Raw genomic sequence first — 16,165 nt, 5'->3', positions numbered from 1 at the left:
AGCAAAGAGCACAATTTTGGAAATTCCCCAGTTGAGGAAATCGGGGTTGGAGAGGGAGAGGGGGGCATATTTATGAATTTCTGCTTTCGGTGAAATTTGAGAATAGAACAGACCTTAGTGTGTCTTCCGGTGAAAATGAGTTTCTCTTGAGCCGAATTGCGTTTTGAATTCCTGTTCTCCAACACCAGCTATGCAAACCCCAAAGAAAGGCAGACTCTCCGTGTGTTGGGCTTCAAGTCTAAATAGCAGATCACAGCTGAAACGATTCCCCACTGTGTGGCAAGGTGAGTGACTCGTGGAGATGGGAGCTTGTTGTTTTCTCCTGCTTACTGCCTTAGAGAGGTGCTGGATGGAAATCCTTTAACTGATATGCCCCGAGGAGCTCCCCAAACTGCTCTGTCGTGTTGTAACCCTGCACCCTGTGGACTTACTGGAATAAGCACTGTTATAGATGAACATCCTTCTTCGGTTCTGGTAGCCTTTTGTTTTGTGCAGAGAAATAGCAGTGGTAAGCAACAGGTAGCCAAACTACTGTCTTGGAGAAATAAATCATGATTATTTTGAGGTGTGTGTTGTCTCAGAATGCATCAGGTTAATATATACATATGTTTATGTATGTATATATGTATATATCCGTTATGTGTCTCTTGAGGGTGTACCACTGACAGTGATAGACATGGGACTTTTAAAAAGTGGGTGTTTTAGCCGAGACACAAAAGCTGGCAGGTTCTTTATTAGCGATTAAATTGTTTTCATTAAAAATAATAGTGGGATAATATAAATTCATGAATACATTTTCACTGAAAATGATCGGAAATGAAGTCGGTAACTTCTCAGCCTTTTGAAATTGTACAGAACATAAACCCATAGAAACCAAAGCGGCCAAACGGACTTTTTTTAGTTCTCACTAAATATGGCAAAACTAATTTCAATCAAATTGGGGTACGGAAATTACACCCAGGCTTAAAATGCTTTTGCCAAATTGCAACCTCATACTACTATTTTTTTGAACTGAAAGAGAAAATGTAATTTATAATGGAAAGTCTGACAGAAACGAAATGAGAGGAAGTAAAGTTGTTTGCAGGATAGTCTGATCTTCATGCGATAGCCTATAGCTAGTACCTAATGGACATCACTGTGCATGACGAAAGGAAAAAAATGTCATTTGCTTTTGGCTTCTCTTGCTGCTTTGAATAGGATGTTTGGTGATTGCAAACCATAAAAAAAAAAATCTTCCTGAAATCTTTTTTTTTAGTGAGGTGGTGATGTCAACACAAATACTTGTAATTAAGGCAGAGGTTATCCCCTTAAATGGAAGTGGAGCATTGATTATCAGGAAGTGTTTGTTTTGTCTTTCTAGGAGATAGCCCAAGTCTAAAGCGATGGTTTTATTATTAATATCTTCTGGGCAGTGGCGTGTGTGTGTGTGTGTGTGTGTGTGTGTGTGTGTGTGTAATATAAAGAAAGCTGGGCCCTATCTGAGACCAATTAAACTCGCATCTTCTGAGCTGGGCCTTTGCGTTTCTGACAACTCCCCAGGTGATTGTAATGTGCAACTAACTTTGATGATTTCCTAGAATGTTCTGTAGGAATCTACTGTGTTTAAAAGATTTGTGTTCAAAATCTAGTCTAGCTCCTGACCCTAACAAAGCTTTTAGATTTCTTGCCTTAATTTGATTATTCAAGACATGGGACTGTATTGCATATGTACTTTATTTAAAAGGCAGTGAAAATGAGGGGTATTCTGAACGTGAGTCAGATGCCTTGAAATCTTCATACAAAATCCTACAACTGAATATGCGAGCCCCTATCTTGTTTTCTCTAGTGAAGTCCAAGGCTCTAACCTTATCCACATTCTTTTTCTTTCTCAGCAGGTAATCAAATAGCACTATGCTGATAAAGTTATTTGATGTTTAGTTCTTAAAACAGATGGGATTTAAGAATTAGGCCTAATCTCAGATCCTTTTGTTGAGTTCCAGAAACTTTGCAGCTGTAGAAGACATGGGTCTGCTCTGTATGCGATTTAGCTTGCTCGTAAAGAGTCGTTTAGATTCACTGAAATTAAACGTATATATTACACATTTAAGAATGGATTTTCTCATTTCAATTCTTTTTATTTTTGATACAGAAAGAATCACAGTAAAAATAGAAAGGATATACACAGAAAAGACATGAGATCCTTTGTCTCTTCTTATGAAAATGGCTGTTAGGTCTTGTGCAAGCAGAAATACATCTTGGTTTTTAACTTCACATTATGGTTAAATGTTTGATATAGCATACCCTCATCTGTACCTGGCTCTCTGCACCCTTCCTAGGAATCTCTTCCATCCATGCACTGTCTTGGTGCTCAACTTTGCCTTCATGGTGCTTTTCGAGTGTACCATTATTGATGTTTGTGGAATGGTGGTTTCCACCAGATTCTGTAAACTCCTGAAGTCAGGGGCCAGGTTGGCTCCATCTGGCCCCGTGTGAACTCTGTATCTGGCACGGTGGGGATTGTTATGGCCTGGGGCTTATTTCCCCGGCATCACTTTTGGGATCATTTTGAGAGGGTGAAGTCTGAATAGTCCTGTGTGAGAACCATATAGTGAGCAGCGTTTTCCTGCTTCGGAAAACCAGAAAATCATACCCTCTCAAAGAAGATATGGGGCTCTTTTGGGAACCCTTCCTTCGACCGTGCTGTGCAGACTCTGGAATGACATAGAGGGTCAGATCCTGCAGAGTCACTTGTCACTCATTTTCCTGGCCTGAGTCCTAGCCGGGTGGCCTCGTCATTCCAGGTCTGAAGGTTCCCCAGGGAGGGAATTGGAGATGTTCTCTGTTTCCGGTGTAGGTGTTGTTGGAACCAAAGGTCAGACTCCAGGCCCATCCTTTTTGAATGTGCCAGTGTGGGTGGTGGGATAGAACACTGAAGCTCACCACGGTGTCAGACGTCTCGGGCGCCAGGTCTGCAGGGTGGTGCCATCTCCACTCTGTGCCTAGCACTGGTTTTCGGGCTGCGTTTCCTTTGTCTGGGGGGCACTGCTGTGGGGATACCCCTCTCCCAACTGCCGTCCAGCATGCACCAGAAGGGAGAATGGAGCTATTTTTTCATTGCATTGGTTAACAAATATTTATTGGCCTTCAAGTGAAGTGGTCGGTACAAAGGAGAAAAACCAAGGGAAGCTCTTCTATACCCTACCTTCAACCCCCACCAGCAGCTTTCTGGATATGAAGGGGAAGAATCAAACACCATTCATTGAATTTACAAAATTTTCTTTAATCCTACATAGTGTAAATTTTCAAATTCTCAGAAGAGTTGGAAAAATCAAACAATGAAAAGTATCTGTTTTGTTTGCTTTGTGCGCGTATGTATATACGCATGTATTTTTCAGCGCACCGTTTTCAAGTGGCAGATCTCATAAGATTTCACCCTTAGGTTTTTCATCATGTGTGTCTGAAAATTAAGAACACTCAAATAGTGTTATCACCTCTAAAGATACTAACCAGAGTTTCCTAATCTAATTCCCAATCCTGATTCAAATTTCTTTCATTGTCCCCATGAAAATATCTTTATTATCTCTTTTCCCCTCCAGCCCGCCCCCGACACTGTGTTTATGCATGATATTTTGTTTTTGTGTCTCTTTAGAATTTCTTATAAACTAGAGCAGTTCCTGTAATTTTGAGAAAAGTGATATTTACCTTAAAGACAGCAGGCTGGTGGACTTGAAAAATATGTCCCCTTCTTGAACTGTTGGGTTATTTCTTTGTGATGCTGTTTGTTACTCTATTACTCGTCTTGCTTGCAGATTGAAAATTAGGCTGAAAGGCTGTTTCAGATGGAAATTAAACATTTTGGCCTGGAATATCTCATAGATTATGTGCTTTATACTGTGTTTTATCTGGAGGCAGGTAATGTCAAGATGTGTTGCTGTTGTTGACACTAACATTACCAACTTGGTAGAATTAGAGACCCCCAGATCTGTCCATTGTAAAGAAACCTTTCCCCCTCTGTAATTAGTAAACAATCTTTGTGTTGATTTTTTTAGCACTGGGCATAGATCCCCATGCCCGTGTTCCCTAACAGTCTTTGACCTGATGGTTTTAGCATGTATAAAGGATACTTGCCTGAATCAGAGGGTTTTGAACTAGTGATTTAAAAAAAAAAAAAGCTCCATCATCCCTTCTGTGTTGATAGCCGACAGTGAAAGAGATTTCTTCATTGTTGGTGCAGTGCTGTCCGCTTCAGTGTTCATGCATATGCAAATATAATGTTAATAATCCTTGTATTAAATATGGTTCCTTACCTGGAGGAGACTGGCAGTATTAAAGCATCCTTCAAATTTCTTAAGATATTTTGATAAGAAAAATAGGTTATGCTTTAAGCTAATGGTCAGAAATGCTTCAATTGCAGAAGGGAAGACATAATTATAGGCTGCATTTCCTTACACATAAACTCTAGTATACTTTTGCTATAATTTGGAACCTAGTGACAATCTCTGTACCCCCAGCTGTTAATCTTGCCATAAAACACCATTGTTTCTCTGAAATTCTCAGATTGCTCCTCTACATTGTGGTAATTGTCCTTAAAGCTCTCACAGGGTCGACCATCAGTGGCTGACCAACTGAGTCAGGTGGGTTACTGTGATGCCAGTTAAGTTGCTCTGTCAAGGATCGCTGAGATAGTGAATCCGTGTATCCATTCACAACCCAGACTTGGCTGATGAATGAAAGTCAAAGTGAGTGAATTTCTAAATGTTAGTTTGGGCGCATTCTAGAGGAAGCTGGCAGGACTAATATTAGGTGCCAGTATAAGTTCCCAGGCTGATTTAATAGTTGATAATTAAGAAAATGGTGCTCAGAGAGCTAAAGTAAGCAGACCAAAGAGTCCCCCCAGCTAAGTGCGAGAGCCAGGCTTTGGACCCTGAAATGCCTGGTTTCAAAGTTAGTGCTTTTCTAAGTTGGGTTCCCTGCTACCGAACTCATGGTGAGGTTTTTAGACTCAGTAATGGGTCTGTACGAGAGCCCACTGGCAAACCACTTTCAGTAGAGAGTGGAGAATCTGCATCTAATATGCTGCCCAGAATGGAGGGTCTTCTCAGGGTGAGCTGGAGCCATAGTGGGGGAGAAAGCAGAGAGGAAGGCAGGGCTCCTCGCGGCCCAACCTTTAAAAAAAAAAAGAAAAATATACCACATGTGACTGTATAGATAATCTATTCTGTGAAAGTGAAAGTGAAGTTGCTCAGTGTCTGACTCTTTTCGACCCGTGGACTGTAGCCCACCAAGCTCCTCCATCCATGGGATTCTCCAGGCAAGAATACTGGAGTGGGTTGCCATTTCCTTCTCCAATCTATTCTGTAATGTCCTCAAAATTAGCATGTGCAATTTCATTGAAACCAGTGAAGATTTCCTGTGACAAGGCTGGGGTAGAATATGCCAATTCACATTTTAGCAACAGCATGAACACTTTCTTAAAAATGTATGGATTATCTTTGGGCCTTCCTTTCTGTGCAGTGCAGGCAGAATATGGTTTGCTATTTCACAAATTTGGATTCTTCGTAGATCAAGTTATTCTTCCCCCAATATGAGAACTATATAGAGTGAAATCTGGGAGCAATACCTTTTTCAGGCTCCTAAATGTGACCTAGTAATTTTTTTTTTTTTGATTGTGGCATTCAACTCACTTGTGCAATATGTAAAATGACAAATATGTGTTAGAAATACACACAAGTTGTATGGACAGTTCAGGACAACTAGTGCATGAAAACCATTGAAATTGCTTCGAGGTGGTTTATAAGACACCAAAAACATGAAGTCCTTCTATCCTAAATGAAACTTCACCAGATGAACTTCTCTTCTCTCATGAAAAGTATTTGGGGGGTTTTAATAACCTCTAGTAAGTAGGACTATAATTCATCTAACATTTGATACATAAAAAAGAGAGGGGATATCAATTAATGACTAAACAATTGACTTAATTGTTTTTAAATAATTGGTAAAATTTGTTGTTGAAATATCTTCCCTGGTGGCTCAGATGGTAAAGCGTCTGCCTACAATGAGGGAGACCCGAGTTCAATCCCTGGGTTAGGAAGATCCTCTCCAGAAGGAAATGGCAACCCACTCCAGTACTCTTGCCTGGAAAATCCCATGGACGAAGGAACGTGTTGAAATATACCTGCCCATCCTATAGAAGTCACTGTAGCCCTCTGGCTTCTTTCCGTAAAAAAGACAGTAGACTCACAATTCAGCATCAGAGGAATTTTTCAATATGGAACAGGAGAACCATTTATTCTTTTCTGTGTGATATTTCTTGAAATGGTTTCATCACTAGGAAATTTTCCTGAAACTCTTAAAACTAAAACCCCAAGTTAAAATAGTGAGAACACTGTAAGTTACCAGCAAAACCCCATAATCTTTTTAGAAGTAATTATTTAAGAAAGAAACAGGTAATGAGTCTGCTGCTGTGCCTGATGGTGGTGACTCGCTTAGAATTGAAGAACCCCGTTCTTTGAAAAATTGTGTGTGTGTGTGTTTTCTTTGTTCGTTGTTTAGTCGCTAAGTCGTGTCCGACTCTCTGCAACCCCATGGACTTGGGCTACAGCCCAGCCAGGCTCTGATGTCCATGGAATTTGTAGGCAAGAATACTGGGGTGGGTTACCATTTCCTTCTTTTTGTTTATGTGGGTTTCTTTACAGACACTTTCACTCACAGATAAACAAAACTGAACTTCCTAAAGCAAATACCTATAATGTTAACTGTGTTATTTTTATCTAACAGAAGTAGTTTCTTTCGAGAAGAAAACTGACATGGGTACATAGTTGTATTTGATTTAGCATTCCTGATACACAAATATTTTTTTACAGTTAAAATCTGGTGGGATAGCATCTTTAGACTGGCCCTTCTCTAGATTTTGTTGGCTAGAATATATTATCACTGTTATATTGTTATGGTACTTAAGGAAATCTCTATAACCCTTGATTCCATTAACCTGTCTTTTTGAAAGACCTCTTTGGTAAAGGCTTTCTATGATGCTTTAAAAAAATACCAACTATGTCTTATTTTTAACCCACCTCAAAGTCATGTTTACATGAATTTGGGATGACAATTCAGTGATATGAAAGTGATTAAGGAAGAACATCCCTAAGATTTTTCGAGCAGTGATCATTCTGCAGAGCTCTAGATGTGGGGGTCTCTGTGGGTCGGGGTTTTACCCGTGCATGCACACAAAATAATCCGAGCTCATTTGTACCACGGTAATGAACAGCAGGGCACTGAATCTTTTCCGTTTTATTGGTATTATATACAGTAAGTTATTAAATTTCATCTCGGTAGTACACCTGCAGTGAAATAACAAAACATCGCTGCACTTAAGGAACATGTGTGTGGTACAGTGCCCTCCCCCATCGTTTCACTGCCCCCCCCAAAACAGCTGCTTACAGATTTCAAGATCCATTGTATATATTCCCTTGAGCCCACCTCTAATAATCGAGACACATCTGCCATTGCAGTATTATAGGCATATGTAGTTTTATTGAAAACTATACCTGTAAAAAAATTAAATAACTCCTGCCTCAATTAAATTGGCAAGATACCTTTTGCAAAGATCATATTGCAGACCTCTTGAGACCCAGTGAGTTCATTTTATTCTTATATTGCAAATCACTAAATATGTTATTTTTATTTCGCTAAGTAGCTAACTTTTCTCATACTCTGTTGGTAAGTCACTTTCATTTTTTCTTAGTTTTGTTTCCCTTCTCCCCTCATCTTTACACACACACACACACACACACACACACACACACACACACACACATATAAAAGCTACAGGAAGGAAACATTGAGTCTGGCTACCACCAACACAGGATAAATAAGTCAAAAGGAAAGGACCCTAAAATATACCTCTAATTCTGAAGTGATTATCAAATAGAAATAAAGGTTATAAAATCAGGATAAAATTCTTAAGTCATCTTATGCTTTGATAGAGTTTTATAAGCCTCTCTGATATCCATTTGATTATCCTAATAGAATAGGAAATAATGTGAAGAGGGAATCAGTTAGTAGGTGATACAAAGCTTATATAGGTGGATTCCTATTGGATTAAATCACTTACCTTAGCATTAATATTTTGTTGAAGATTGCATCAGTATGGATGCCTATAAAATAATTTTTATTCAAACAGAAGTATTAGTAAATTATTCAGTGAAACCAACTAAGCATAACTTTCTTCTCACTTGAGGTGTATGGGGGTCAATGTATATATATTGTATGGTTCCATAATAGTGAATATGAATAGTTATTCATTATGAGTTAATTATGCCACTTTTACAGCCATGTAAGATTAGCCAAGAAGAAGCGTTTGTAATTTGTTTCATATTATAATGGAAAAGTCTAAAGATAAGATGCCAGCTATATAAATAGAAAGAAAACTATATACCTTTTTGAGATAACATGAAGGTGACTTGACATAGTGTCATAGAAAGAATATTTTGTGTTCTTCAGAAGGACTGTATATGAAATGGACAGAGGGAGTAAGAGATGGGTCCCTGACCCAAAGTGAGTGTAGACTTAGAGAGTTGGAAGGTGGATGTTTTCACAGGAGGAAGTCACAAATAAATGTCAGTGACAGTTGCCATAGAGAAGATAGGAAATGAGATCGCATTACCGATCACCAGTTTGGTTTAAAAATAGTTGGATGTTTCAATGATGAATTTTCTTTTTTTGATGAGAATATTGGTTAAGACCTTATGGTCATTTGGTTTCACTTGGGGTTGCCTGGATCTGTGAGATTTTGCTCTGTCTGTGATCAACCAGGAGATTTCCTGCCCCTCTTATGGTTCACGTTCAAAGACTCTTGGCGGTACCAGCCTGAGTCCTAGAGTCATTGCCCAGAGTTAAGATCTAAAACTACAGGAGAATCAGAATTCAAGATCTTACAAGTATTTCAGCTCTCAAGTGTTTTTAGTAGAAAATTCGTTATAAAATTCTAAGCAGGTTTTTTGCCCAAAGCTCATGCATGAGTTGGAGAACACAGCTTCACTCAGGCTATACCACTTCTTTGAAGTCCCCGTCAGCTGAACTTTCCTCCTTGGATGTGATTCGCTCCTGAGGAAAGATCCATTACCGGTACTTTTAACTGTGCAGTCTGTCTGTCACTCTGAGCTCTGCAACTCAGAACTGTCATGTGTAGAGTGACTGGTACAACACGACATCAGCAGGGGTAAAAGATTCGCTGTGGACGGTGACATGTGGCAAAGAGCAGTGTCGACAGCCGCTACTCCTGTGACACCGTCCCGCAAGGAGTCGGTCTGCATCTCTGCCATTTACCTGTCCCAGCCCAACAGGAGGCACTAATGCGGACCAGTTTCTCTCAGGCCTACTCCCACTTTACTACCAAGTAAGGTTTGCTTGAATGTGTTTTCAGAGTGCAAACCTTGGGTGCCATTTTGTCAATGAAATGAGTATTTTAATGTTGGCATTTTGGATGTGAGGGAAGGGGTTACCCTTTGATTTATTTCTAGGAGAACTTCCCTTTTTGTTCCCTTTTGCAGAAAACACATCCGTCTTATCATTCTCAGACTTGACACTGTCTCCATTTCATAGCTATAGTTAGTCATTCAGTCGTATCCAACTCTTTGTGACCCCATGAACTGTGTGTAGCCCGCCCGGTTCCTCTGTCCATGGGATTTTCCAGGCAAGGATACTGGAGTGGGTTGCCATCTCCTTCTCCAGGGGATCTTCCCAACCCAGGGATGGAACCCAGGTCCCCTGCATTGCAGGCAGATTCTTTACTGTTCTAGCCAGTAGGGAAGCCATTTCATACTTGATTACAAAGCATATTTATATTTCATTATATCCTAGGTAGCTGTACTACCCCCTCATGTTTCATAGTGTGACTTCAGAGCTACTCACACACACCAGGATTGGAGGCTCCTGTGGAATTTCATCCAAAATGTCTCCCTTAGTTACCTGGTTGCAAATAATTTTATCAGTGCTCTAGACTATTTGTACATACTGTTCTAGAAATAGAACACAGACATCCTAGGTCAACTCTGGACAATCAGCCAGCAAGTGGAGCACACGAGAACATCCAAACAATAGTTACTCCCCCACCCCTTCATTTGGGTGTTTAATAAATATTTTGTGTAATAGCACCATGTCCCCTGCCCCCCCCCAAGATCATGTTATCACTGTACTTGGTAGAGGGTTTGAACTAAAAACAGTTTAGTTACCTAACGTGAGGCTCTGACTTACGTTTTTGCGTTGATATTCTCACACCTGTTGAGATATATTTTTTAAGGGGCTAGAGTAAAATTTGGCCATTACTGATGAGATAATTCACCTCAGGTATTGTACTTTTGACCGTGGATTTTATTGGTTGACCTTCCTCTCGGGGTTAGTCTTTCCATCTGTGTCTGTTGGCTTGGCGACTGACTGCTCCCCAGTCACCCTCCTAGACTGCCTCCTTCATCCCCATAAACCCTCCGTTCTCAGATGTGATCGATTCTGCTTCCTATACACTGAGCCCGCATCCCAGGCACCACCCCTCCATTTCCCTCCATCCCCACCTTCTCCTTCTCACAAGACGGCTGGAGTGGTTGTCTCTGAAAGTCCCCGAGGCAGTCACACCCTGGCCCAGCACCCGCCGTGCTTCGGGGAGCCAACCTTAGCACGGTGCATGGGCTCTGGAGAGCCTGGCCCGGGCCTCGGCCTTCAGCTTTGTCTTTCCCTCTCCCCACTGCTGCCTGGTGTCCCAGCCACGCTGAGCTGCTCCAGGTTCCCTTGAGGGCTCGTCAGTGGTTCCCCCTGTCTTCACAGGGGCCTTTCTATTGGCCTGGGACATCTTCATCTTGCCCCTCCTTCCCCTTTCCTTATACTCCTTCACCGGATGACTCTCACTCTCTGTCCAAGGCCCTGCTTATTCACTGTTCCCTCCGGGGCCCTCGTGTTAGACTCAGGCCGGAACGAGGTGGCTCTCTCTGGGCCCAGGGAGCTTCTGACGCACTGCGCTCTGCCAAGCCAGAGTTGTCACACTCTCTGCAGCCAGAGACGACCGAGGACTGGGCCTGTCACCCTCCCCAGTGCCTAACAGGGGACACGAGTGAGTGCTCCGGGGTCAGTGGATGGATGGGTCAATGGGTAAACGAACCAGCTGCAATAACGAGTTATGTAACTTGTGATGCCAGTGAGGGAAGATCTGTTTTTAATCCCCATTTTATTGATAATGAAGCAGAGACTCACAGCCTTTCTGTCACTATGAACAGTAAGTGGCAGAGAGGGGACTAGGGACATGGTCCTTTGACTTCAGACTTGCCATTTTCCCTACTGCTTCCTCATCCGGTTGTTGAAGCTTTTTGTGATAGCCATTAGTCCAGTCTCCTCGTAGCTAGTTCTGGCACTCTTCTCACTGTTAACTTACGTATCGTTTAGCTTACTGCACTGGGACCACAGTTAGTAGGGAAGACTGCATTAAAAAAAAAATCTTTTGACCATGCTGTACGACATACGGGATGTTAGTGCCTGTGGCTCAGTCAGTAAAGAATCTGCCTGCAATGCGGGACACCTGAGTTTGATCCCTGGGTTGAGAAGATCCCCTGAAGGAGGGCATGGGAACCCACTCCAGTATTCTTGTCTGGAGAATCCCATGGACAGAGGAGCCTGGCAAGCTGCAGTCTATGGGGTCGCAAAGTGTCAGACGCGACTGAGTGACTAAGCACAGCAGTCAGTAAGGAAGGCAGTTCCCTGACCAGGGATTGAACCTGTGACTGTTGCATTGGCAGCGTGGAGTCTTAACCACTGGACTGCCAGGGAAATCCCAAGACTGCATTTCTAAAGACGGTATGATGGAGCCTGTGATCTGTATGATCGAGATTGCTGTCTTTAGAGGGTCAAGGAAGAATATCTTGACTGCGTATTTCCTGCATCGTCTGTTGCCTGCCAGCAGCTGCGCTTCTCCTCCACTGCCGAGAGGACCATGGCCACGTTGTAAAGAACCGTGGTCTGGCTGAGACCAGACAGGCCCTGAAGCTCAGGGGTGAATGTGATACCAGCTGTGTTTCTGTCGGTCAGGTTTCCTCCTCCTTCACGCTTCCTGGTCCATCTTGCTTGACGGGGTGGGGGTGGGGGTGTCGGAACAGAGAAGATGGGACTGAGTTGAGCAGTCATGACTGGCTGCTCTGCTTCCTGCATGGGATTCTGTTCCTCATAAACTCAGTACAGGACATGAAAAAAATGACGATATGAGTTTTATCTCTGTGTCTAATTTTGAAATGCAGAAGAATGCAATGTTAAAGTAAGCAGATGTCACCTGGTTGCCCAGTGCCGCTTAGCAGGACATGAGAAACTAAAGCTCAGAGATGTTTAGAGGCTTGTCAGGATCATACAGCAGCCCCTGTCCGTGTGAGCCTCTGCACAGCAGTTAGCATGCCGGCGGTGTGTGGCACTGACATTTTCTTAATACTTGATGTCTTTGTAGCCTCTTTCTTCCAGAGGCCGCAGGGCTGCCCTGGACCTTGATGTAATAGCCAGGAGTAGCCGGAAATACATCCTGAAGAAATTTCTAGAGGAGTGTCCCTTTGTTCAGCTACCACTGAATCGCATCGTCACGGAGCCAGAGGGTGTCATTTGCTTGTAAATACTGAGTTTTTGAAATGTCACTGTAACACTGGAAAAATGTTGTCTCAGAAGGTTGCCAGAGTGACAGAGTCCCGACATTGTAAATACCAGCCAACACAAGTGCTTGTAAATGACAGGAATGAAATATACTTGACTAAATCCATAATAATCACTGATAACACTGTTTACCCTCAGTGACCAGGAGCTGTGAACTTGGATAAAAAGCACATGTGGGCAGATATCATTCATGTGTCAGAGCCTCTAGCCATTCCAGCATGTTTTGATGGAAAAGCTCCCTAAATATGTAAAAGCTTTGCAGTAACTAAGAAGCAAGTGTGCAAGATAGGGCGTCTGGCAGCCCTAATGTAACGGGAGAGAGGCTTTCCTATCTTCAGCAACCCAGGGGTTGATAAGACGGCCGTTGTTCTGGTCAGAACCAAACCGTGAGCCCGGCTGAGTGGGACAGTCACGGCTCCTATTTTCAATGGATGTGGTTCCTGGAAGGTCCATCTGCCATAAGCAAGAGCTTACGTACACACCGTGTTCTCTCGAGAGAAGGAAGATGCAGAATGAACTTAGAGATTAAAAGCCTCAGCGCAGCACAGGCAGGATTCCAGGAAAGCCTGAACTGGACTTGGCGCTTGAGAGGGACAGTGAGGCTGTCCAACCTCCTTGCCATCCTAATACCTCTAGAGCCTGGGCTCGTCCTTAATAATAACTTCCCTTGGGGGAAATGAATGCCTTCTTCCCTCTTCTGCTGTAGCATAAAAATGGTGCCTGGATATCAGAGGCTCCAGGAGGAGATGTCTAAGGTGGCAAGCCTGTGTTCCTCTGGGAGGTGGCTGCTTTTGCTGTTCCGGGCATCCCCACTGGTCCCCATCTCCCCAGGGAACAGTGGAGACTGCACGACGGAGGGCTGGACCCTCCCAGTATATCAACTGGCGAAAGAGCTCTAGCTGGTGAAAGAGACAGGGGCGTGGCATGGTCCCAGAGGCCCCTCCCATCACTGCTCTCATGGGCACCAGGAAGAGCGGCGTTTGCCGGGAATGACTGCCTTGGTTTTCATATGTATGCAAATACTTTTTATACTCCTACATTGTAGGATTCCTTTTTCACAGTAAGCATCACATTCTTAACTAAAGATAAAAGGCTGAATTCAGTATTAGAAATGCTCAGTGCTGATGAAAGTTGGGCAAAACTGCAACATTATATATCACAAATTGACATTTGACCCAGACGCTGTAGTGGTTTTGCTTCTTGACTATTTATGCTTATTTATGAAAGGGAAAGGCTTTCTATCGGAAGGTGCCAGTATTGGTATTAGCTGGAATAGCGGTGAAGAGTTTATAAGTGATCTGCATGTTTAAGCCTGTGTGATGTTGGGGCATTTTGGTGCCCTTGAGTCAGGTCTATGTGGATAAGACAGCTTCCAAAGAGCATGGGCAGTGGAAGGAGCTGGAGTGTCCCATGCCCTTGGAACTCAGTGTCTGGCTGACATCCTGGTGACATGGTCCCTTAACCCTGCCATGGGGATCCCCTGGGTGGGGGAACCCACTGTGCTTCTTCAGCTACGTGGCAGCTGGCGGGAGGCAGGGCCTGCTGGTTTGGCTGATAAACCGTAGGTGTTGGTGTGGGAGAGACGGTGGCCAGTCTCAGACTCTGTCCTGGCTCTGTTCCTGCTTGTTGGTCACGATTGCAGATGGAGGTTGAATAGCTTCTCACATCTTTCTCAAAGAAAGACTGCTTTGTCTTCCAGAGATGAGGCAGTGGCCATGAGGATATTCCGCAGTGGAGCCGCCCTGTGGTGATGGAGTGATAGTTGTCATCCTGTCCAGGCTTTGACAACTGTAGGGACCCTCCCGAGCTCTCAGAGCTGGAGCAGACCTGGGACAGCCTTGAGCTCGGACTTTTCTCTGATTCTCAAAAGACAAAGGACACGTGTCCCCAGTATCTCCTCTCACCACTTCTCCTTTTCACTCTTCAATGATCTCTTAAAAATGATCTTATAAAAACCTTTGGGGTTGTATTTTCGGCCCAGCAGGTGGATCAGTCTCTTGGTTGGGGGAGCTGAATAAGAGTCAGAATGAAAGTTGTCAGGGCAGAGAGTGACTGTGGAAGAGCTCTGCTGCCTGAGTGGCCACTTCAGTGAGTTTGTATTTTGTTAAACTCGCCTTTCTCTAAGCCAGACTTCTGCTGTTTCGACTTCGGTGCTGCAGGTGGACAGCCACAGATTTGACGCTGTATCCGCTTTGGCTGTCTCCCCTTGTTTTTCTTCCTGATTCGCTGCTTCCAAACAGCTGTTCTTTTAGAAACGAAAGAGAAGTGAAAGAGGTGGGGAGCGGGAGAGGAAGATGGAGAGAGATGGAAAGAGAGAGGGAGAATGGGAGAGGCGTTTTCCCCATTGATGGTTTAAAATATCTGCCAGGCCCATCAGGTAGCTCCTTCGTGAATTTAGCATTTATTTATGAGTTTAGAGGGACTGGCTTGTTGTTGTTTAGTCGCTCAGTCATGTCCGTCTCTTTTATGACCTCATGGACTGTAGCCCGCCAGGTTCCTCTGTCCATGAGATTTCCCCGGCAGGAATCCTGGAGTGGGTTGCCATTTCCTTCTCCAGGGGAATCTTCTCAACTCGGGGGCGGAACCCACATCTCCTGCACTGGAACCACCAGGGAAAGCCATCTTTGAGCTTAGGAGTTCACTAATTAAGAAAATCAGTGGAAGCTTTGAGGAGCTCACTTTCCCACTCTGCGGGTCCCCTGAGTCTCTCCCTTCAGCGCTGCTTTCCCCAGGCACTCCACCCCTATTCCCACTTCTAATATTTAAGTATTTGTAAAAGCTCAGAATTCGAGCCTCCTCTACCAGGATCTAGCCCCAAATTGCCCCCTGGTGGCTGGAGGGGCAAACGACAAGATGGAGCGTGGGGAAGAGGCCACGCGGATCCTCTTGTCTCTTGCCTGGTTACCTGCGATGGTATCTCTGTATCCGTGTCGATATGAGCCTGACCTGACTAGACAAGTCTGTCTCTCTGCTTTATTTTGGGTCATTCTGCTGCAGGGCTCCCTTTTCCTATTCTTGTTTCCCACTTTCTTTTGGTCTGATTTGTGTTTCTACACATGTTGTATTGACCAGAGCCTTTCCAACTGTACTCAGCACACCCGAGTGGGAGAGTGAGAGAGACACACACGGAGAGACTGAGAACAGGATAGCTGAAGGTGGTGCATGCTGTCACCTCATGGCTGATCCGGGATTTTATAGGCAAGCTGGTTAGCCAAGCGCGTGTCACCTACGTGCCACTCATCGGCCAGCTGAGAGCAAGCATGTCACCTCATTGACAGCTGTCTGTTGTCAGAGGGCCATCTTGTCTCCTTTTCATTTTGACCGAACACAGCAGAGACATCTGCAGAGGGCTGCAGCTCTGGCGGGGCGCCCTGCCTGCCAGCCCTCAGACTCAGGAAGCAGCATAATGGAAAAGCTCAGAAAGGAACATTAACCCATCGGCCATCTTGGTTTGGGATATTTTGGCCAAATATGTCTCTTGTTGAGGATAGTACTCCATCTAAGGGTGAGAGAAACA

General features: G+C 43.7%; 1 protein-coding gene across 18 annotated transcripts in view; it reads left to right on the top strand.

Moving 5' to 3' along the window:
- TCF4 (transcription factor 4) overlaps positions 1–16,165 on the top strand; it is a 384,420-nt gene that overhangs the window by 194,380 nt on the left and 173,875 nt on the right. Inside the window, exon 2 of one of the 18 annotated variants that reach the window (XM_018039412.1) lies at positions 189–284. The exons of the other annotated variants lie outside the window; for them this stretch is intronic. The gene's annotated coding sequence lies outside the window, so the exon portion shown is untranslated. The remainder of the gene's footprint in view (positions 1–188; positions 285–16,165) is intronic. 18 annotated transcript variants of the gene reach the window in all.

This window comes from Capra hircus, chromosome 24, assembly GCF_001704415.2.
Source record: "Capra hircus breed San Clemente chromosome 24, ASM170441v1, whole genome shotgun sequence".
Classification (NCBI taxonomy): Eukaryota; Metazoa; Chordata; class Mammalia; order Artiodactyla; family Bovidae; genus Capra; species Capra hircus.
This window is presented reverse-complemented; position numbering and strand designations above follow the sequence as displayed.